The following is a 22469-nucleotide window of genomic DNA, read 5'->3' as shown; positions in this document are numbered from 1 at the left end:
AATATACGAGAAGCTGTTCCTTGAGCCACAAATTTCTCCTGGCAGGTAGCATGCCTATTCCCCCATGGAGCAAGACCAAAGATCAAAACTAGCCCGTTTTTAGAACTTTCTCCCTCCAAGCTGAGGAGCTGATAGGCTGGCACACAGAAACACACTCTTCTCCCAGAACCAGGGGGTGGGAGGCAGATCTGTCTCCCTCTTGAAGGTCCTCAAAACATCCCATCCTCGGAAACCATTGAGCAGGGAGTTGAATTTGATGGCCTTATAGCCCCCTTCAAGTCTATGAAATCTGTCTCCCCTTTGAAGGTCCTCAAAATATCCCATCCTTGGAAACCATTGAGCAGAGAGTTGAATTTGATGGCCTTATAGCCCCCTTCAAGTTTATGAAAAGTGTCATTGGGAAGCTTGCCAGATTTTTTTTTAAAAAAATGTTAATAATATTTGTTATGCTAATAAGATGTTAACAGAAGACATGTAACTGCAAAATAAATTACCGAACAAAGTCTGTAACAGTGCACAATAAAGTTGATAACACATGCAGAAGTCAAACTATATTTTAGATCATTCGCAATTCATTATTAAATATATATTAACATCAATAAATGCTCATAACAATATTAAAACATACTGATATGGGTCTGGGGCTCATCTGAATTATATTTAAAAATAATAAATCAGAATAAAGAATAACAAGAATCCTTCTCACAGGGCAGTTGGTGGAGTATGACCCTTGTGGAAAGGAGAGTCTAGCTTGAACAGGAGCATGTACCTATTTTTTTTCTTATCTACCTCCATCTCTCATGGAATTCTTCTCACAGGGCAATTGATGATAGATGATCCTGTAGTGGTGTTGGGGCTCAGGGGAGACTCCATCTGGGGGAGCCCCTGAGGTCTTCTTGGCCTGCCTCTATCCCCTTCTCTTCTTTGCAATGGGCACCATTTTTCATCATCTATTTACAGTTTTAAAATCAAAATTTTAAGTGGCCAAAGAATTTTCCAGCTATATGTTTTAATTATTAAAATACTACTTAAATGAAAGAGTGACACACACACACACACACTTTATATATAATATATAATGTATATCTAAGCATATACAATGATGAGAAAGACTTCAAAAAGTTGTATTGCAGCATTAATGGTGCAATCCTATATATGTTTAGACAGGAAAATGTCCTACATCTCATTTCACACCTGGCCAAGGTGGGAATTGTAGGACTTTTTTTCAGCCTAAACATGCATAGGATTGTCCCCTAAAGGGGCTTAGTACTATACCACAATCATGCTAATTTTAAAAATAATTAATAAGAAACCTTTTAAATCACTAAAAAGAAAGACCTTACACCTTATTAAAATGGTGGTGAATGGAAAAGACTTTCTTTACCCCATCAATTTTTTTTAAAAAAAAAAGCATTATAAGGGTATTATATTGTAACACATTTTCATTTAAGGGGATATTTTATTATTATTTTATTTTCTCTCTCTTGAAAAGTGCTTTATGAATCAATGGCAAATAAAATATATGGGTTATCAAACTGAACCCATGATAGGTTCACCTGCCCAAGATGTCATTGTCCATTTCAAACCCACACTTCTGTTAAAAAATCCCTGAAAAGTAGCACTATGGTCATCTATGGGTGTCTCTACATTGGGACACCCCCTGCATCCTTACTGGGGTTTCTTCTTCTAGAGTCTTTCCGCATTTAGGATGGGCTCGTTTAGGAGGTGACCATGTGATCTTGAACTGAAAACTTCCCCTCTTGGCAATGCTCTATTAAGTTCAATTAAAAATCGCCATCTAGTGGTAGAAACATCCCATAATAATTCTAAGTACCGCATTATGTCAGATTTTTTTTTTTTTTTAAAAAGTGAGATTACTGGGGAAAAGCATGGGAGACATCCTGGCAGTTGATGATATTGCGTAAAGGACCTGCAAGCTTCCGTGAGTGGACAGTCATGAGCATGCAATAAATTGCTCATGTAAATTGACTCAGTGAACACTGAGTCACTCTTCCATCCATCTCAAATTGTTTGGACTTTCTCTGTTTAGAAAAAAGTATGGAACTTGGAAGCTGCATTGGGAAATGTTGACAGGATTATAAATGGATAATATTGATTGATTGATTGATTGATTGATTGCATTTATACCCCATCTTTTTCCTCCAAGGAACCCAAGGCAGCATACACAGTCCTCCTCCTCTCCACTCTATCCACACAACAACAAGCCTGTGAGGTAGGTTGGGCTGAGAGTTTGTGACTGGCCCAAAGTCACCCAGTAGGCTTCCATGGGTGAGTGAGGACTAGAACCTGGATCTCCCAACTCCCAGTCCAACACTCTAACCATGACACCATCATCATGAGGACTTCCCATAAAATGTGAGTGAACCCATGGTGCTCCCCCCACCCAGTCCATTGAAAAATTACCATCTCTGCTGTTGGCAATTAAAGGGGAAAAAAAGGCTACCTAACAACCACAATAAAAGACAAACAAGTCCGGACTCTCAGTGGTGGATTGTCAATGGTATTCCTAGGAGCCATTATCAATTGATACTTCCATGGATACTTGTTTCAGATATGGAATCCTGAGATTTTGATTGTGTTAATATTGTTTCTCCTCTTGGAGGTTTGCAGTGAAGTCTCTTTCCTCAGCCTGTCCATCTATTCTTTTCTTTTGATTGGTATCATTTAATTTCCCCCTGACGGTCCAGAAACATAGAAATCTGGAGATGGAAGGGACGTGTGAGGTCATTAGTCCATCCCGTGGTAATGGGTCTTAATTGCCCATTCAAGAACAAGTTGTCTCCAAAAGACTTTGCCTTCCAACAGGGATAGCTCACAAGGATATATTGTTGCTGGAAAAACCATTCCCTCCCAGCTATTTTGACATTGAAAGGCACACTCATCAGGAACAGGGAAGGGTGTGAGAGGTAGAAGTGGTATATGCTGTTGCCATCATCACTGCTAATCAAAACATTCCAGTGTTTCGACCCAGTGAGGATTTATTTATTTATTTATTTATTTATTTAAAACATTTATATCCCGCCCTATATCAATAAGATCTCAGGGCGGCACACAGATAAAAGCATACAGTATAAAACAGTAAATATACACAACTAAAAACAAATTAAATCATAAACCAAATTAAAACAATATATAATTTAAAAGCAGTACTTTATTTATTTATTGCATTTATATACTACCCCATAGCCGAAGCTCTCTGGACAGTTTACAAAGATTAAAAGACTGGAAATTAAAACTGGACTACTGAAAGGTGATGTAATGGGAAAAAAAACATAATGGCATTTAGGGAGTGGTTTATGATGAGTCATTCAAACTGGAACCTGAACTGACATTTCCAGGGAGAACATTCTGGAATGCCAGATTTAATTTCAGTTTCGAGTGAGGAAGATGCAGCAATCTGCCCATGAGTGCTGTGATGCCCAAACTGTTGCCCTCTGTTTAGTGGACCCAGGTTGGTTGCCAGGCTGGTAGGGTGACCATATGAAAAGGAGGACAGGGCTCCTGTATCTTTAGCAGTTGTATTGAAAAGGGAATTTCAGCAGGTGTGATTTGTATATATAGGGAACCTGGTGAAATTTCCTCTTCATCACAGCAGTTAAAGCTGCAGGTGCTCTGCCCTTTTTTAAATCTGGTCACTCTAGTATAGCTCCTGCACTTTAACTGTTGTGATGAAGAGGGAATTTCACCAGGTTCCCCATATATACAAATAAAATTCCCTTTTCTATGCAACTGTTAAAGATACAGGAGCCCTGTCCTCCTTTTCATATGGTCACCCTACAGGCTGGTAACAGTGAATACTCAAAGACAGGGGATGTCAAAGGAACAGTAGGGAATAAGGAAGCAGTAACTTTTAGGTGACATGAGGCCTGAGGCTTAGAGGGAAAGCTCAATCAATGAAAACTCCTAATCATTGAGTCTTCTCAAAGCGGTTTTTACACAAAGAGAAATCTGGTTGTTTACCCAGCACTATTGTGCTTCCTGGTTCTTTAGCATTATTGATATAAGCTGGATTATATGGGAGGAGAAGGAAGACAAGGTGGAAGATCCTGCTGCTTCCCAGGGGTCCTTTAAAAGACACACACAGTTGAATCGAGGGAGCACCTCCGTCCCTGGCATGTGTACAAAGCAGTGGGGGGTGAGGAGCCTTTTGTCTGTTTCCTTGCAGCCTCCAGGAAAGCATGGGCTTCCTTCTGAACAGGAGTAAGACTGTGCTGTAAGTTTGCAACCGTTCACACACTTACTTGGGAGTAAACTAGGGTGACCATATGAAAAGGAGGACAGGGCTCCTGTATCTTTAACAGTTGCATAGAAAAGGGGATTTCAGCAGGTGTCATTTGTATATATGGGGAACCTGTTGAAATTCCCTCTTCATCACAACAGTTAAAGCTGCAGGAGCTATACTAGAGTGACCGGATTTAAAAGAGGGCAGGGCACCTGCAGCTTTAACTGTGGTGATGAAGAGGGAATTTCACTAAGTTCTCCACATATACAAATGACACCTGCTGAAATTCCCTTTTCAATACAACTGTTAAAGATACAGGAGCCCTGTCCTCCTTTTCATATGGTCACCCTAGAGTAAACTCCATTGAGCACAATTGGACTTACTTCTGAGTAGTAGTAATAATAATAATAATAATAATAATAATAATAATAATAATAATTTATTTCTTACCCGCCTCTCCCTTTGGATCGAGGCGGGGAATAACATTAGAACAGGAATCAATACATCTTAAAAATGCATGATTTAACATTGATCTGGATAGGCCTGCCGGAAAAGGCTAGTCTTTAAAGCTGCCTTAAAATCACACAGAGTTAATTTTATGAATCTCCTCCAGCAGGCCATTCCACAATCTGGGGGCGACAGAAGAAAAGGTCCTCTGGGAAACTGATACCAGCCTAGTTTTAGCTGACTGAAGGAAGTTCACCCCAGAGGACCTGAGTGTGCGGGGCGGACTATATGGGAGAAGGCGTTCCCGCAGGTAACTTGGACCCAAACCATTTAGGGCTAGAAAGTAGCCATGAGTAGACACAGGGGGATCAGATCTGCCTCCCTTTGTTGCAAGGGAGGCATTTTACCCTCTTCTCCCTCCATTTAAAATCCTCCCTCCGTTCCTCAGCAACTTCATAACACAATGCCAGCTGTACACACTGCTGATTCAAGAGTTTATTCCAGCTTTTCTCTGGTCTATTTTAAAACAGAATAGGGGGAGGGGAACCACGGGAGATGTCCTGTCTGTTTACAACATCATTTAATTGACCTGGAAATGCCTGTGAGTGGCCAGAAAAGAGTGTGCTATAAATAGCTCATTAGAGAAGCCCCCCGCCCCAATGTGCTCTCACACCAATGAAAAGGCGAAGACCATCCAGTCTGCAGCCAGCCAGTCAACCAACCAATCAAGCCACCCAGTGAATTGACATTGCAGGAAGATCCATCTCCTCCCCATCCAAGTCTCAACATACTTTAAAACCCCAACAGTTGTGTGAATTCATCCTTGTTCAGAAGTGCTTCTATCCCTGAACATCCTTTGAATTCGAGAGGGAAAGAGACAAACTAGGTGTTCTCTAATAGGCCTGAGACCCTCACATCGCTGAAGACAGAGGCTCTTGCCTGCAAAAGCTCGTGCTGTTTTAAGTTAACCTTTGAAATGAGATAGGTCTCAGAGTTTCTGTAAAAAGCATCCTGCTACAATGCTTAGTCATGTGTTTGATCCTGAAATTACCAGAAAACATGCAAATCACACCCACAAGTGTCACTGAGTAGCTATAAAATGTTGTGTAAGTCTCAGAGGTAAACAGAGAGAGGGAAACGTCTGTCCAAAGCACAGGACTTCTCATCAGAACAGGTACTGTCTCCTCTCCAGCCTTCCTTCCCTTGTGCTAGGTGTCTGTTTTTAGGGATAAACCACCTATAAGGCAGGAGAGGTGTGCTTTATCCTCTCCCTGGCCAATTTCCCCACAAATCATTACTGACATCTGGGAGCCAGGCTAAGACAGTCACATTTTCTTGATATTTTAATGAAGAAGAATAGTTAAAATATTCTTTGGGGATTTGTCAATTTTTAAACATTCTGCACTGCTGGTTTATATATTCCTGTTCTATTGTATTATGTGGTGCTGTTTGGTTTATTTTATTTTTTTAACTTGAAATCACTGTAAGCCATTTATTTTTCAGAATCTGGGAGTTCTGATCCCGCTGTTGCAACTTTGCTCCAGTGTTTCCAGCCTGCTTTCTTCACCAGTTGTTCCCATGCAATTCCTTAACAGATCAGTTCCTAGGTCCTTTTGGCTTTTTGGGGGCTGGTGCTCACATGGAAATGCACATGGGCGTGCTATTACAGGAGAACAGAGATGGTTCATTTCCTTGGGTAAAAAAATATATGGAATTAGCATTTCAGAGCATTTCAGTGTGATTTGGGGACATGGAATTTGGTGGCCAAATCCTTTATAAAAAAAAAAAAAAAAAAAAAGCTCTCCTAAGAGCAGTATAAGAGGGAACAATCCAACAGGTATAGCTCTTCCTCAAAAGGAGCTGCAGTAGTGGGGAAATGTGTACTTGTTGAATTTTTCATTGGAATTAAAGCCATAGGCGTGTTGATCAGGAAAGGAGTTATACATCTGTAGATGTGAAAGTGATGATAGAACATGAAATGAGGTATGGAGTGGACAGAGCGGATCATTTAAATGTGTTATAAGGACAATGTTGAGGATGGACCAGATACTCTCTGGAGAGATTCCAGGAGAGCAGAAATGTTAGTCCACAAATAAGACAAAGAGTCCTGTGTGACACCTTAAATACTAATCTACTGGTTTTTAGAGGCAAATTTACCTTTTATTAGGTGGACACAAGTCAATAGCACTTTCGTGCATGAGTCAAAGGTCTTTAATGCATGACAATAATGGATCTGCGTCTCTCAACTGTCTCCCTTTAGGATGATTTGGGTGGTCTCTGTTTTCTGCTTGTCGGGAATCATAGCCTCCAACTGTGAACCTCAGCCGGTTCTAGAAAAAGTGAGAGACGTCATAGAGAAGGAACCTCGGGAGAATAAGCACCACAACATGACTGTAGATCAGGAAATGGCAGATCTATTCAATGCATATAAGCCACATCCAGGTGAAAAACGTGTGTATGAGCCAGATACAGGTGAAATGTTCCCAAACCATGCATATATCCTTAAACAATATTTTGAACAGGGGTAGGAAACTTCTGGCCAGTGGGCCAGATGTGGCCCCCAGGAGTTCCCAATCCAGCCTGCACGGTTCTTCTGGTTTTATCTCCATCAATGATAGGAGATAAGGGGGGGTATTTAAATTAAACTTTAAATGCATAGAATTGATTGCGTTGGTTCTCTTGGAACTCTCAGTGACTTTTGATGCCATTGCAGCTGTCTGAGTTGGGAATGGGGGTGGGGCACTGCTTTATAGTTGGTTCCATTCCAGTCACTTTCAGAAGGTGAAGGTGATGCTGGTGGATTATTGCTTTGCTGTGTGGCAATTATGTCACAGGGTTCCACAGGGCTTAATTTTACCCCCCTTCATGCTGTTTAACATCTACATGAAGTTGCTGGGGTAGGTTATCCAGGGATGTAGATTGAGGTGCCATCAATATACTGATGACACCTTTTTTCATCAAACCCAGGTGGGGCAGTGGATGTCAGTGCCTGAGCAGGGTAATGGACAAAGGGGTCAACAAACAGAAACTCAATCCAGACAAGATGGAGATACTGTTAACAACTGGTTCAACTGCCCCGTTGAGTGGTGTTCAACCTGCCCTGGAGGGAGGGTTGCACTCCCCTTTGAAAAATCAGGCATGCAGCTTGGGGGTAATCCTGGATTCATCACTGTCACTTGAGACCCAGGTGACCTCAACAGCCCAGAGCACATTTTATCAATGTAAGTTGATAGTTTAGCTGCAACCCTATCTGGACAGCGGTCGCCTTGCAACAGTTATCCATTCTTTATTTTATTTGTTTATTTACAATATTTGTATACTGCTCCATATCTGAAATAGGTTCTGGAGCAGTTAACATAAGAAATAAGAGATATGGATCTCTTAAACTGTGCTGTGCTCCAGACTCCTTTGATCATTCCTTTCCAAGACCAATTTCTTTGCTTGTTTACATAGATAGATAGACAGATATTGTACATATACGTATCTGTATTTGTGATATGTATATATTATTCTTAGGTCCTTCCATAGTTATGAAAATGCATGAAGAGAAGCCCCGTTTGTTCAGAATTTGGGATATTAGCCAGAAGTTCTTCTACCTGATGAACAACATACTAGTAGCAAACCCACAAAATTCTAATTCCCCAGGTAACAACTGAAACTCTTCTGATTTGTTTGGTCAAAGTTATTGTTGGGGACACATTTGTAAATTCTGGACCTGGGTAGTGGAGGTGGGGTGGCTGACCTTTTCCCTTGCTGCTGCACTGCAGCTTTGGTTCCAATTTGACCTCATTTGTGAAGACTTATATTTGTCCCCCTGAGCCCTATCCACTTCTGTAAGTTTCACTATTCATCTTCCATCAGGGACTTCTCACCCAAAACTCCTGGACAAATGGAAAATGCTTTCGTAGCCCTGACTCTGTTTCTTGCCTCCTATTCTTCTCCAGAGCAAATGGCTGTGATCCCCAATACTGCTCAAGATAGAAAAAAGCAACCCATCTTTATGGGCCCTGCACATAAGAATCTCGTCTTGTCCTGTGTGAAGACCGGAGAAGGTCAACCTCAGCTACAGTTAATGGAAAGTTTCATTCATAGTTCGACATCCATTTTAATTCTCTGAGCAATTATCTGTTTTGACTTTTTTTCCTGTCTATTATTATTATTATTATTATTATTATTATTATTATTATTATATTTATTTATTTGTATCGTGCCTTTTGCCCAATACTGGGCCTAATAGCAACAACAACAACAACAATATATTTAGTTCTTACCCACCTCTCCCTTTGGATCGAGGTGCGGAACAACATTAGTACAAAAATACAGTATAAATCAGATACATAAAATTAATTAAAAGAGCATATAAAATCAATGCAACATCAAAATAACAATCAACACAACTTAAAAAATCTTGGTTTCACATTAATCTGGATAAGCCTACCAGAAAAGGCTAGTCTTTAAAGCTGCCTTAAATTCAGAGAGAGAATTAAGTTTACAAATCTCCTCCGGCAGGCCATTCCACAGTATGGGGGCGACAGGGAGTCTGATAGGCAGCGGGGTGGTCGGTACACGAACAGGATCCCCAGTCTATCCCTGGTCTTCAGACTCAGGTACACACACTCGATGTGAGTCAGTTCTCAGACAGGAAGTTTGGTCAGGTTGAGATTGTCCTTGTAGACCACAGCTACTCCACCCCCCACTCACTTTTCCTTACCTGCTCGCTAACACAGTACCCAGCTGGGAGGACCTCGGCCCATGTTTGGCCACTGTCATCTCTCAGCCAGGTCTCAGTGAAGTATGCCTGGTTGGCCTCCTCATCTTTAAGGAGATCATAGATGATATTTATTTTGTTCTTAACCGATCTGGCATCACACAGGAACAAGCAGAGGTTCTGTGGGTGGCCTGGTTCTTTCTCCAAGTTCCCCAGGGTGGCAGGGCAACCAGAAGGTAAGATAGGTGTTAAATATCTTTCTCTCATTCCCCTGTAATGGCACTTTGCCTGCCATCACCATATCTCCCTCTGCCCTGCACAACTCGTATTGTCGGCTCCTTTTCTTTATACATTATGCCCTATAATACCCCAACTAAAGCAATACTCACAATAGCAAATTAACAAAATATAAGAATACACAATTAACAGTGAAATTTAACAATTAATTAGCTCAATTTGACAATCGCCAAACGGTGGAGATTTTTGGTTTCCAATTAGTACATACTGGTCTTGTAGAAGTTAAAAATGGGCTAATCTGATAAATTGGCTAATCCAACATAACTTTACTCACACTAAGGTGAAGTTGTAGAACCAACTAGACAGTAGTTACATACATACTCCATTCAATCACTCATACGCATCCAACTAGCACAATCGCATAAAATAGTTTGTGGTAATAGCCAGCCACTCGTCACAAAAAGGACATCAGGCTACCTAATCCACTAGAAATATAAAAGTAAAGTATCTCCCAGTAGTTCAGAGTTATTGCGGCTAGATTCGTACACACTCCATCTCTCACATGGCATCTCACATGCACCCCTCCCCTCTGTCTCTCACGCAGAGGGTGGCCCCACTTCAAACTACCACAGGCTCTCACCCTGAGCAGAAGAAGCAGTCCTAACACAGGGACAAACAAACAGGGAAGAAAAGAGCAGACGAAGAAGACAAAAATGGGAGGTGACCTTGCCCTCATTGCATCCTGAAGGGTCAAACCAAAGGGGTGCACCCCCTTTGGGGACACCCTCTTCGGGGACCACCCTGCTGGGGCAGCCTGCTGGTGGCAGCTCGCTGCCCTGCAGCGAGGCTGTTGTTTAAGATGTCCTTAAAGCCACAGATCTCAATGCAGCAGTTCTTAAAGCAGCACAGTTGATTAAATCTGACACAGTCTGTCCTCTTCCCCAACTCCTGTGCTCCTCACCAGCACACGTGTAGAGTCACATAGCTTCATCACACCAGGGTTATACTGTGCAATCACTGCGAATTGCGTGCAAAGGACTCTGAAGTTTTCCAGTTTATAATCTGCTTTGACCGTGAAGTACTTCCATGCATCCTGCTTTAATTGTGCTATAAAGCCAAAAGTATCGACCTATTTTGCTACCTGTTTAGGAGCGAATCATTTGTTGTTTTCCGAGGGGCCACTGGGGGTGCTGGAGGCGGATTTGATATGTTTAAAGTACAAATTAACGAAATGCTTACATCTGTGTAAGTTTTAAAGATCAAGTCATCAAAATTGGCACAGTAATAGATATTAAGGAGAGCTTTAAGCATACCAAATTTGAATCAGATTGGGTCATCCATTGATTTTTTACATTTCCCCCTTAAACCCTTTCCCTTATATGCAAAGGATCTTAGGAGTGCTGCCGCCAGGGGTGTGATTTAGCTAGCAACAACAACAACAAAGACAGCTTTACACTGTAGGGGATAAATTGAGGGAAACAGGTATGTGGGGTAAAGCCTTTAGTCCAGAGCCCTGCCCTGCCCTGCAGCAAGGCTGCTGTTTCCTGCCTCTGGGCCTGAGATTGTCCAATGCCCAAGAGATCGCGAGGCAAGCTGGATCTTCCAGCTGCTAAATACATCCCAGTATTCTCTACTGAGATGACTCATATTCCACCCTTAGAGAGGTTGAAAACTGAGACTTAGGGATGCTTCCACGACAGTATTTGTTTTCCTGGAATGACCACCATTACAATGTTTTCTGTGTTCTCCTGTTCTGTTTTCTTCAGATCTGATTGGTGGCTATCTTTCCCCCGCTCTTTCCCCCCTTCTTTTTGCAGTAAAATACAATTACAGTGCTTGTCTCTCCAATGTTGACAGGCTTTCAGGCTTTTAAGGGCTATTGTGGCATTAATTAAAAAATTCCTGTGTTTGCAGGTTTTGCCTATTTTATTCCATCTTCTATTGTCCATGGGGGTAGGATAGACTTTAATTATGGGTTTCCACTGTTTCTTTTCTATTCCTTTTATAATGAAAGAGTATAACTTGTTAAAAAAAGAAACACAAGAAATATAAATTGCGAACAGTAATTCAAGTCCACTTGATGTGGAGTAGAAACCTTCTAAGGACCCATTTATTCCGAACCTGAAACCACTAGAGGACAATTTGCCCTAAGGCCCTCATACTCGGAGCTGGCAGTTCATGTCTTGTTGTTACAACATTCCTTCTATCTGAGCCTTCATTTTTTCTTAGGAGAGAGACATCATGGACCTTTACAGCAAACCTGAGAAACAACTGAGTTTCACGTTCTACAGCAAGACTGAAGGCAGCCCAGACACTTGCAGCTTTGAATCTGCAGAGTTCCCGGGTTGGTTCCTAAGCACTTCATCTGAGCTAAACAAGCCAGTTGGTCTCAGTCGTCCAGGAGACACTGAGAACACTCTCTTTTATTTTCAAAGACAGCCCCATTCTGAAGCAGAAGCATAGTTTTAAGGGGAAAAGAAAGAAGAGCAAGTTTCAAACCATATATACAATATATTTCACGTGTGGCTGAATGAAGCCCTTCAGAACTTTATGTGGACAACTGGGGGTAGGATTGATTTACAAAGCAGAATTTGCGATTTGGACTGGAGGGTGATTTAGACCAGCAGTCCCCAACCTTTTTGGCACCAGGGACCGGTTTCGTGGAAGACAATTTTTCCACGGACTGGGGGGTGGGTGTTGAGGGGATGGTTTGGGGATGATTCAAGCACATTACATTTATTGTGAACTTTATTGTTATTGTTATTACATTGTAATATATAATGAAATAATTATACAACTCACCATAATGCAGAATCAGTGGGAACCCTGAGCTTGTTTTCCTGCAACTAGACAGTCCAATCTGGGGGTGATGGGAGACAGTGACATCCGAAGTGTGTTGCTTATGTCCAGTCTACTCTGTAATCTCGTTTTGGTTGTTGTCAATGCAAAAATTGCATTGTTGTCAATGAGAACGCGGCCCGGTTCCTAACAGGCCATGGACTGGTACCGGTCCATAGCCTGGGGGTTGGGGACCCATGACTTAGAGTGTGGTTTTGTATCCAGAAATGTATAGGAGCAGCAACAAAATGCTGGAGTGACAGCTAATCAGCGCTTAGCAGTGCCTAGGAAAGTCCTTTGGCTAAGGCATGGCGCATCCCATGGATGATCGGGGATGTTGCTCATGTTCTTTGCATCTCCTGGACAATAGACCTTTGCATGGCCAGTACCAGAAATCAGTGCACAGAATGCAGATTTCACATGTGGGTTATGTCTTCTGGACCAGAGCAAGAGGACCGCAATGATCGGGATGTGAGCAGAATAGTGGCACATGCCTAACTCTCATCTGATGTAGACTGTAGACTGTAATGTTCTAAGAGGTGGGGCTGGAATAGGTGTGCCCACTGTCATTTGGCTCATGCTTTAAGACCGAACTGGGAGTACGACTTTTTCAGGATGGTGAAGACACAGTCTTGCAAAATAGGGATGCATTCAGGAAATCATGTTATCAGAGTTATATGCAAGTCTACAGGCCTCAAGGCCCTAAATATGATGCTAAATGTGTCCTTAGGATGCCAGTCAGGTCTTCAAACAAATTATTAGCAAATGTGGGGTGGGATGGAAGGGTGGAAGGAAGAAGGATTGCAGTATATAATTAGGGGAGGTTTAACTCTTTCCTCTTTTATAGTATAGGCAAAATTAGTCCTACCACTTGCTGCTGTTAGACCCTGAAAAATATATGTCAATGGATACATCCGCACACCTTTCTAATGACTTTCTAATGATTTGTTCAACATCATGTGAAGATTGGCCCTTTCTTGCAATGTAACATGGAATCTAGTGCTTTAATTGGTTTCTTGACAAGTGCATCTTTTGCTATTATAACAACAACAACAACATGTAATTTTCATAGTTGTGGTATGAAAAGTGTTCTGTTTTCAGTGTATTTTATTGAGTACTGGATGATGAGTGTGTTCAGAACGCACAAGCAACATGTCCGCGAGGCAATGCAGCCATGCATGCCCATTTCTATAGAATGGGTATGACATATGTCATGACTCAGTAACGGGCTGGATGAGGGCCAATAAACTGAAACTGAATCCTAGCAAGATGGGAGCCCTGTGGGCGAGTGGTTCCCGAGTCCGGGAGATAGGTTCATTCCCTGTTCTGGATGGGGCTGCACTCCCTCTGAAATATCAGGTTCGTAGTTTGGGGGTACTTTTAGATCCATCTCTGTCACTGGAGGCTCATTTACCAGCTTTGACTGGTTCACCAACTACGGCCTCTCCTAGACAGGGATAGCTTGGCCGTGCTGGAACATGCATTGTTAACCTCAAGATTGGATTACTGCAATGTGCTCTATGTGGGGCTGCCCCTTAAAGTTGCTCCGGAAGCTTGGGCTAATGCAGAATGCTGCAGCTCAGCTGTTGTCCAGAGCTGCCCCTTTCCAGCTCCTCTGCTGAGAGAACTGCACTGCCTGCCTATTCGCTACCGGGCCAGGTTTAAGGTTCTTGTACTTGTGTACAAAGCCCTAAACAACTTGGGACCAGGATACCTGATAGAGTGCCTTCTCCCCTACCAACCTGCCCAGTTACTGAGGTCATCCGAGGGCATGCTCCTGGTAGACCCATCCTCCGACTGGAGTCCACCAGGGGTAGAGCCTTCAGTGTGGTGGCCCCCTCCTATGGAATTCCCTGCCTCTGGAGGTCAGGCAGGCACCAACTTTGTATTCCTTTCAGCGCGTCCTGAAAATGTCATTGTTCCAGGAAGCCTTTCCTTAATGACCAGCCATGATTCACTGTACATTTTGATTCACTGTACATTTTGCTTCTTTTAAAATATTTTAAAGTGTTTTATTCTGTTTTTTAGTTTATTTTATCTTGTACACCACTCCAAAATTTTGAATGGGGAGCGGTATATAAATATTGTAAATAAAATAAATAAAATAAATGATGCAAAGCATGAGCACACCTCCTCTGTTTGCAGAGGCGGTGTGCTCTTCTATTAGGCATGGTGGATTATTTATGCACAGTACACATAAGGACAACCCAAACTTCCCACTTCTTCTCTTCCCTTGATCCCAGAGTAATCTTGTTTCAGGCTTGTATGAGAAAAACCATACAGGCTTGTTCCTACCAGGAAACTGTATAAAATGCTATTAATACACCAGTTAAGTTAGTAATGCCTGCGTAGGTCCTGAACAGCATACACAAAGTTCAAAATGTTATAAATCTTTATCAAACAGTGGATTGTAAGCTGTTTTTTTAAAATACCAACTCAATAGCACATTCCTACACTTTCATCCAATCTGTTTGCCCCTTCCCCTAATTTTTCCTGAGTTAAGAGTCCCTGCAGCTAGTCAGTGGTGAAGGAAAAGTCCTCTAGACTATGGATGGGAGAGAAATTAATTTGGTCAACAATTTCATGTGTACTTACTGCATTTCACACATTTGAACCAATCTGTTTATCCTTCAAAATTTGCAATGGAGCTTTTCAATCAAAAAAATGTGAACAAAAATGTGTATATAAGGGAAAAGTACACACGACTACATATATGAGTGAAAATATATGGTCTTGGGGACAAGACCAGCTTTCTCCAAAATAGTGCCACCAAGATGTTTTGGATCCAAGCTCCCAGCATTCCCAACCATTGATCAGGCTAGCTGGGGGCTGATGGGAATTAAAGTCCAAAACATCTGGAGTACATTAGGTTGAGGAAGGCTAGATTAGATCTTATGTGATTGGTGGGAGGACCTTAGTACATTGGAAGTCTTGATGGATGCAAAGGTGAATTGGATGAAAGAGGTTGACCTTGATGGTTACTAACGATCAACTATGCAAATGGCTTTTCCACAGGTAGATACAGATGCTGACGTAGTGGAAGATATTTCCCACCAAGGCTTTAGATTGGCCAATTTAGGTTAGTCATTTGGGAGGCTTAACTAGGGTAGTGGCTTGGCACACAGGAAGGTGCCTGCATATATCTGGAAATCTCATGCTTTGCATACCAATTAACTCCTATTAATTGACTCCTATTAATTCAATTATAGTAAAGGACACACATATTTTATAAACACTGATTACATTCGATGGCATTTGCTTGCACATGGCCACCTGGAACTTTCTGCTCCTTGCTGCCTATTTATTTATTTATTTATTTATTAATTACACTTATATACCGCTCCCATAGCCAGGGCTCTCTGGGTGGTTTACAGTGTTTGACTTCTCACCAAAGCCTTTTTCAGAACCAGCCTCCTTGAAGTTAAAGCATTCTTGGAAAAGGCTTTCCCTTTTCCTTGAAAGTATAATTGTCTTGCTTAGTTCGCATAGTTTTGCCTAGAGCAAAGTTTCTAGAGATTAGACTCTCTTCAGGTGGAAAAAGGTGTTCATTGCCTGAATAAAGCTTTGTGGATTACATGGCAGACCTCTTTATTGTCTCCCAATAAGGTGGGAGGTTTGGGGAAACAACTGTGAACGAGGAATGATGCATGCAGAATAAAAGCTTCCTCTAGAAAAGCTCAGAAAAGGTTTAGATTTAATATACCACAGCATCCAGTCTTATGGATTTTTAGAAGACAAATTGTCATCAACGCATAAATGAACTGAACTAAAAATAAAGGAAGTCAATGACAAAAGAAGTAATTTTTTGTTTTTGTTTTTACTGGCATGGTTCTGTTTTACTTGGAATTGTTTTATTGCCGTAGTTTTATTAATATTGGGTACTGCTAAGTGCTCCTTTTGGAGGAAGGATGGTATATACAAACTTCAAATAAACAAACAAACAAGTTTTGTATGTGGGTATACAACCATTGCGGGCTCTAGCCAAATTAGATCCAATAGAAAGAGTCCAAAACAAATTCCTGCATAGACTTCTCTCTGTCCCAGTTCCTACTAAATTGGCAACAATTCGTGCTGAATTGGTACTGATGTCAATAAAAGCTGAAGCCCTTAAATTAGCCCTCTCTCTCTCTCTCTCTCTCTCTCTCTCTCTCTCTCTCTCTCTCTCTCTCTCTCTCTCTCTCTCTCTCTCTCTCTGTGTGTGTGTGTGTGTGTGTGTGTGTGTTTGTGTGTGTGTTTGTGTGTGTGTGTGTTTTTGGTTAAAGGTGATATTTAAACAGGTTTCTGAATTTATACTCAATGCAGTTGAGGAAATGTTGCTCTGTCTCTTGGAAACAAAATATTCTTCTTTCCATTTCAAATAAGGGATTTTCTACACCCTTTTTATTTTCACTGGGTTATGATGGAGCAAAGTCAGCACTGTTGCAATGTCTTAAAGATATTGAAATGCAGTCTCAAATAGCTGAAATTACAAGTTGCGCATCTAATAAGCTTTATGTGCATTTAGCCCCTTCTTTCCCTAACCTTCTGAAATACCTGGTTGATTTACCTCTGTTAAGATGAGAACAGCCTTTTCCTGGGCAAGTTTAAATGTACTCCCCTTGGCAGACTGTATGGGGGCGCCTCCAGGGTATCCCCAAGGAAGCCAGAGGTTGTCCTTGCAACCTTTTTACTTTAGAAGATGTTCCCCATTTTATTTTAGAATGTAAAGTCTATTCAGACATTAGGAAAATTTATATCCTTCCTTTGCTAGTTCGGATGAAGGGAAGATCAAATATTTTATCAAATATTTTATCAATAAAATATCGATTTTAACAAATATGTAACTTTTAGAACTGCTAAATTTCTTGTGCCCGCCCTGCTCTTGTGCACAAAGGCCAAGGGAATGAATGAATGAATGAATGAATGTAACACATCTATGTGAAGCTGTATGGTGGCTGGTTGCTAAGTACAATAAACTTGACTTGGACTTGGTATTTGGGTATAATAACATCTTACCTGAATGAGCCATAAGATTAAGGATGAATTTTCTGTTCAGCTCCATTTTATAGCCAACATTTTTAGCTGGCAGCTTTATTCCATTTCAAACCTAATGATTAGAATCTGAAATACACCAAAGCACATGCAATCATCCAGAGCTTTTCTTAAAGTCAAGTCACAATGCTTGACCAAATATACGTTTGATCAGCCTCAGCTTAGCAGTGATATATCAGTGTTGGGGAAATCAATGAACCGTAGTGTAATCAAAGGAGGAGTCTTAACAATAATCGAGAACAGGGTGAGGTTTACAAGAAACCACTCCTTAGATTCCAAGGGGGACTTCGGATGACTTCTTCAGGAAGAATGTTTGGTGAAGTCATCATTAATTTTGGCTTTTGAGTGTGCAAGTTTCAGTTGCTTGAACTTGAGTTGAGTCATGACAAAATTGTTGCCATCTGTTAAATGGGCCAGAAGGTCCTTGCAGGTTGGTTGCCAGGATTCTACCACTAAATGACAGTGGGTGGGTGTGAAAGCAGCCACCGGGTTTGCACGACATGCCAACCCACCCTGGTAAACAAGCCATGCAGTGTAGTCTGTTCGCAGAACAACCCATGATGCATCCAATAGATGATGGTTCTCACCATGGGATCTTCTCTCTTTCCTTTCCCCTTGATCCTCCACTTGGTATCCCAGGGTCCTCCATGGTAGAACCCCTCCCCCTCCCCACTCCAATTGTGACTCCGTTTTTGCTCCCATCTCCCCCCCACACGTTCCATTCACTGCAAAAAGGGCGTAGACCCTAGATCAGTCTTAAAATGACTTGCTGGAGACTTGGGGAAAGGTGCAATGGAAGCAGGACACCCCCAATGGTCAGTTCAACACTTCAAACCTTGGAAATGACCGATGTGTTCCTCTTTCCCTGACCTGTCAACAGCTGCCCAACTAGCCTTTATGCATTCCCATCTTGTCAATAACCTTGTATGTTTCATATTGCAGTTATTCTCTTTGACAGATAAAACATTCAAGGCAATAGAGAAAACAAGGTTACCGTATATATATTCTCAAAGCTGCAAGTGGGCACTTGAGAAAACCTGAGAAGTAACAGCAACAACTTTGCACAAATGTCAGGACCTGAAAAAGGGGTTGGTGAATATGACAGCCCCTCCAAAGTGCCGTTTGGGCAAAGGTGGAGGGGCTGACACTGCAGCACAGGTGGCAGGGTTTTTGACCAATCATGGCTAACACCCCCAGAGAACAAGCCATGGTTTGTCTGGGTTGCTTCTTGCCCACAAACATGCCACCCAGTGGGAAGCAGTCTGGATTCAGACAACCCACCATGGCTTGTTAACCACAATGGGTTGAGGACAGTGTGTGTGTGAAAACAGCAACAGGGTTGCGGAAACAGTGGCCTTTAGGCAAGGTGAAGGCTGAGGCTTATTGATGAAGGCAAATCCATGGAAGCATTCAGCTGTTGATTCTTCATACTGAACTCTTGCACCAGTGCAAATGTGAAGGTCAGTTGCACATCCGACTAACCCACGCAATCAGCACTGCAGGATTTGTGGCATGTGACACAATTTCAAAACAGCATCCTGCCAAGTGCTTCATATTGAGATTACCCATGAGCATGGAAATTACACCCATGTGTCGCTGAGTAGCTATAAAAAGTTGCCTTCATCTCAGAGGAGAAGAGACAGAGGCCCTTCAGCCCAAGGTACAGGACGTCTTCTCGTCAGAACAGGTATGGTCTCCTCCACTTATCTCTCTGTCATTCCTTTCCTCATGCTTGATTCAGTGCGCTGGACTTCAGGGCTGGACTCCAGGGACCCACCAGCTAGCCTGCCCCACACAAATAATGACCCAGACAGCAGCAAGTGATAAGGGCAAATAGGTTCAGCATCAGCAGGGCCGGGACCGACTCTGGTCCCTGTTAGATCCTTATTAAAAACATAAACCATGTTATTGTCAGGGTCTGGTTGGCTGCTATTAGCTCTGTAGCAGAAAAATGAAATAAAATAGAGGCACAATAGTGGAAGCTGACATAGGAAGTATTGGGGGACAGGGAATTTCTGACATCACCACCACCACCATCATCAGCACTGCCTTTGGAGATTTATTTATTGTATTTTTAGTATTGAATTTACATCCCACCTTTTTTTTCTTCCAAGGAACCCAAGGCACCATACATAATCCTCCTCTCCATTTTATCCTCACTACAACAACCCTGTGAGGTAGGTTGGGCTGAGAGTCTGTGATGGGCCCAAAGTCACCCAGTGGGTTTCCATGGCCGAGTAGAGACTAGAACCCAGATCTCCCGAGTCCCAGTCCAAAATTCTAACCACTGCAGCACACTGGCTCTCACAGATCTGATCACAGTTATCCTATCCCACCCACCCACCTACCCAGAGGTAACCAAGCTAGATGGACTCAGAGGTCCACTTAGCTAAATAGGCTAAAAAGCAGGAATCAAAATGCCTCTGCCTGATGAGGCGTAGGATAGATGGGGGCTCCAATGTCATTGTGACCTTTTTGTACCACCTTTTGTGCTGGATCCATGAGCTTCTCCGTTTCCACACCCACTCAGAGGTAACTCAGAGGTAACCTAGCTAGATGTACTCAGAGGCCCACCTAGCTAAACAGGCTAAAAAGCAGGAATGGGAGTCAAAATGCATGTTCTATTCCTCACAGCCTGGCTGATGAGGCTTAGGATAGGCGGGTCCTCTAATGTCATTGTGACCTTTTTGTACCACCCTTTGTCCTGTGAGATTTCAGGGCAGTGCTATATGCGCCACAAAAGCTAAAGAAAACGCTATGTTCGCTGGATTGTTTTTCTGGGCCAAAAAACAAAGAATTGGCACTGCATTTTCTAATTCCTAGGTGCAATTTCTCTTAACTTTGGCCTTTGGATGGATCAGAGTTGAAATGAAAATGCACATATTTAAAACCATCCTCCCCATCATACCAGATTTAAGAGGGTGTGTGTGTGGAGGAACCCGAAAGGGCGAGTTCCCTAGGTTCGCTGAGTGGCGATCAAAGACTTTCAAGACACCATTTCTCTCATCTTGGAAAAGTTTTACTACAAGCAGCCTGCAGTGCTGCAAGGTGGCAAACCCTAGAGGATCTGTAGGACTGCCCACTAGTTGTAGGCAACGCTAAGATACTTATAGGGTAACATCCTCAGAAGCAACAACAGAACTTCCTCATATAATAAACCAATCATAATACAGTTTTGCAATACAATAACCAATGATAGACAAGGCATTTATGCATGTGCAGAGTGCAGATAATTCTAAGACTAGAAAAACAATACATAGATGGGTATTGCAATCCTGGAGCATCTGTTCCTTTGTGGTTACTACTCTTCCTGTCCTCGCTGGGAGGCTCACACTCTGACTAATGTGTCAACACTTCTTGTTGGTTGAGCAAGTGTTGCTCAATATATTTTCAGCTACGTTTGGATCAAATTGCTATAGAACTTAATGTCTAATAGAAAGGGCTTACATCAAAACAAGGTGGGCACAGACAAAACAGCCCATTCACACATTTCCTCGACGGGTTTACCTCTGAATTATTAGGGTCAACTATCGAAGAACTGCTTATTTCATTCTGAAGGCCGGATCCTTTCCTGACTGCATAACAGGGACCAATCCAACAATCATAGATTTCAACCAAAAGGGATATGGCTTTGCATAATATAGTCCTACTTAAGCTGTTGTTAGCTGTTTCGGGTTGGAGAAACTGTTTTGGAACCCAATCGCCATCCCTTCACAACCTGAGTGGACAACCAAGTCCTGCCTTCAAGGTGGGCCTTTCCAGGGAGTTTCCTCCATTGCTGCAAACCTCTTGGAGTGCCATGTGTCTCAGCATTGCACCTCCCTTCTCCTTTGATGTCTCATCTTAGATCTCTTTTCCCAGCCCCTCCTCTTCATTAGGATCCTACATTCCCAAGGGTTCAAAGGGCCCTGGCTGGCTATTATCCAGGTGATTAGATTGCTGCTGGTCCTCCTCTCCTCTGTCACTGTTATTCTCACTAATCACAACAGAGGCCCCAATATCTACATTGATATACTTCGGGGCGGATTCCAGGAGAGCAGCCCTGTTAGTCTATTCCAGCATAGAAGACAAAGAATCCTTTGCATTTTAGCAGACACAAGTCAGACTGCATTGCCTTTTCTGGTCCTGCAGTGACAAACCAGGTTATTCAGGCCTGACTCTGGGCATTTTTTTCCTGGGCTAAGTAAAATGTTGATGGTGTGACTTGTAGCTTTTATTCCTCCTCCTCACCTAATTCCACTTCTAGTACTGTCCCTCATTCTACCTTCTTCTAAACTCTTCTGGTGTGTGTGTGTGTGTTTATCCTTCTTTTTGCTCAACTCTAAGGCCTTAGCTAGACCTAAGGTTTATCCCAGGATGCCCTGTGTCTCATTTACATGAACAGGGATGACCCCGGGATAAACCTTAGGTCTAGCTAAGGCCTAAGTGAGGACAACTCTTTGGAAATATTTTTGTAATGTCCCCCTGTTTCTGGCTGCTTCTGTCAAGCCATTTGCTTTGTATTCTTCCACCTGTCTTGGTTTCTTCTGCTGAATCTGCGCTATAGAGCATGGGACAATCCATGAACCTGCTCCATCACCGTCTATGTTTAGAATGTTTTGCAGGATTAGCTGCCTGCTGCCTGTCACTCAATAACTGCCTATGATCTCTCTCTCTCTTTAACAGCTGTGACTGCAGAAGGATCAATCAACCAATACCTGGAACTTCAACCCACCATTGAAAAGAAATGGAGAACATGGGAGAAACTGTAATGATGAAGTTGCCCGAAACGTCTGTGGATCAGCAAATGAAAGATCTATTCAATGACTTTGCAAAACCAGGTGAAAAATAATTGTTCTTGTTTTGATTAGTTGCAAACGGCGCAGGTATCTGACTCTCCAGTTGCAGAACCTCAGGCCTGGGGGGGGGGGGAATCTTTCCCCTGGCCCCACCCTCTTTCTCCCAACCATCAACCCTTTGGCAGCA

The sequence above is a fragment of the Elgaria multicarinata genome, chromosome 12 (genome assembly GCF_023053635.1).
Source record: "Elgaria multicarinata webbii isolate HBS135686 ecotype San Diego chromosome 12, rElgMul1.1.pri, whole genome shotgun sequence".
NCBI classification, from domain to species: Eukaryota; Metazoa; Chordata; class Lepidosauria; order Squamata; family Anguidae; genus Elgaria; species Elgaria multicarinata.
Note: the sequence above shows the minus strand (reverse complement) of the source record.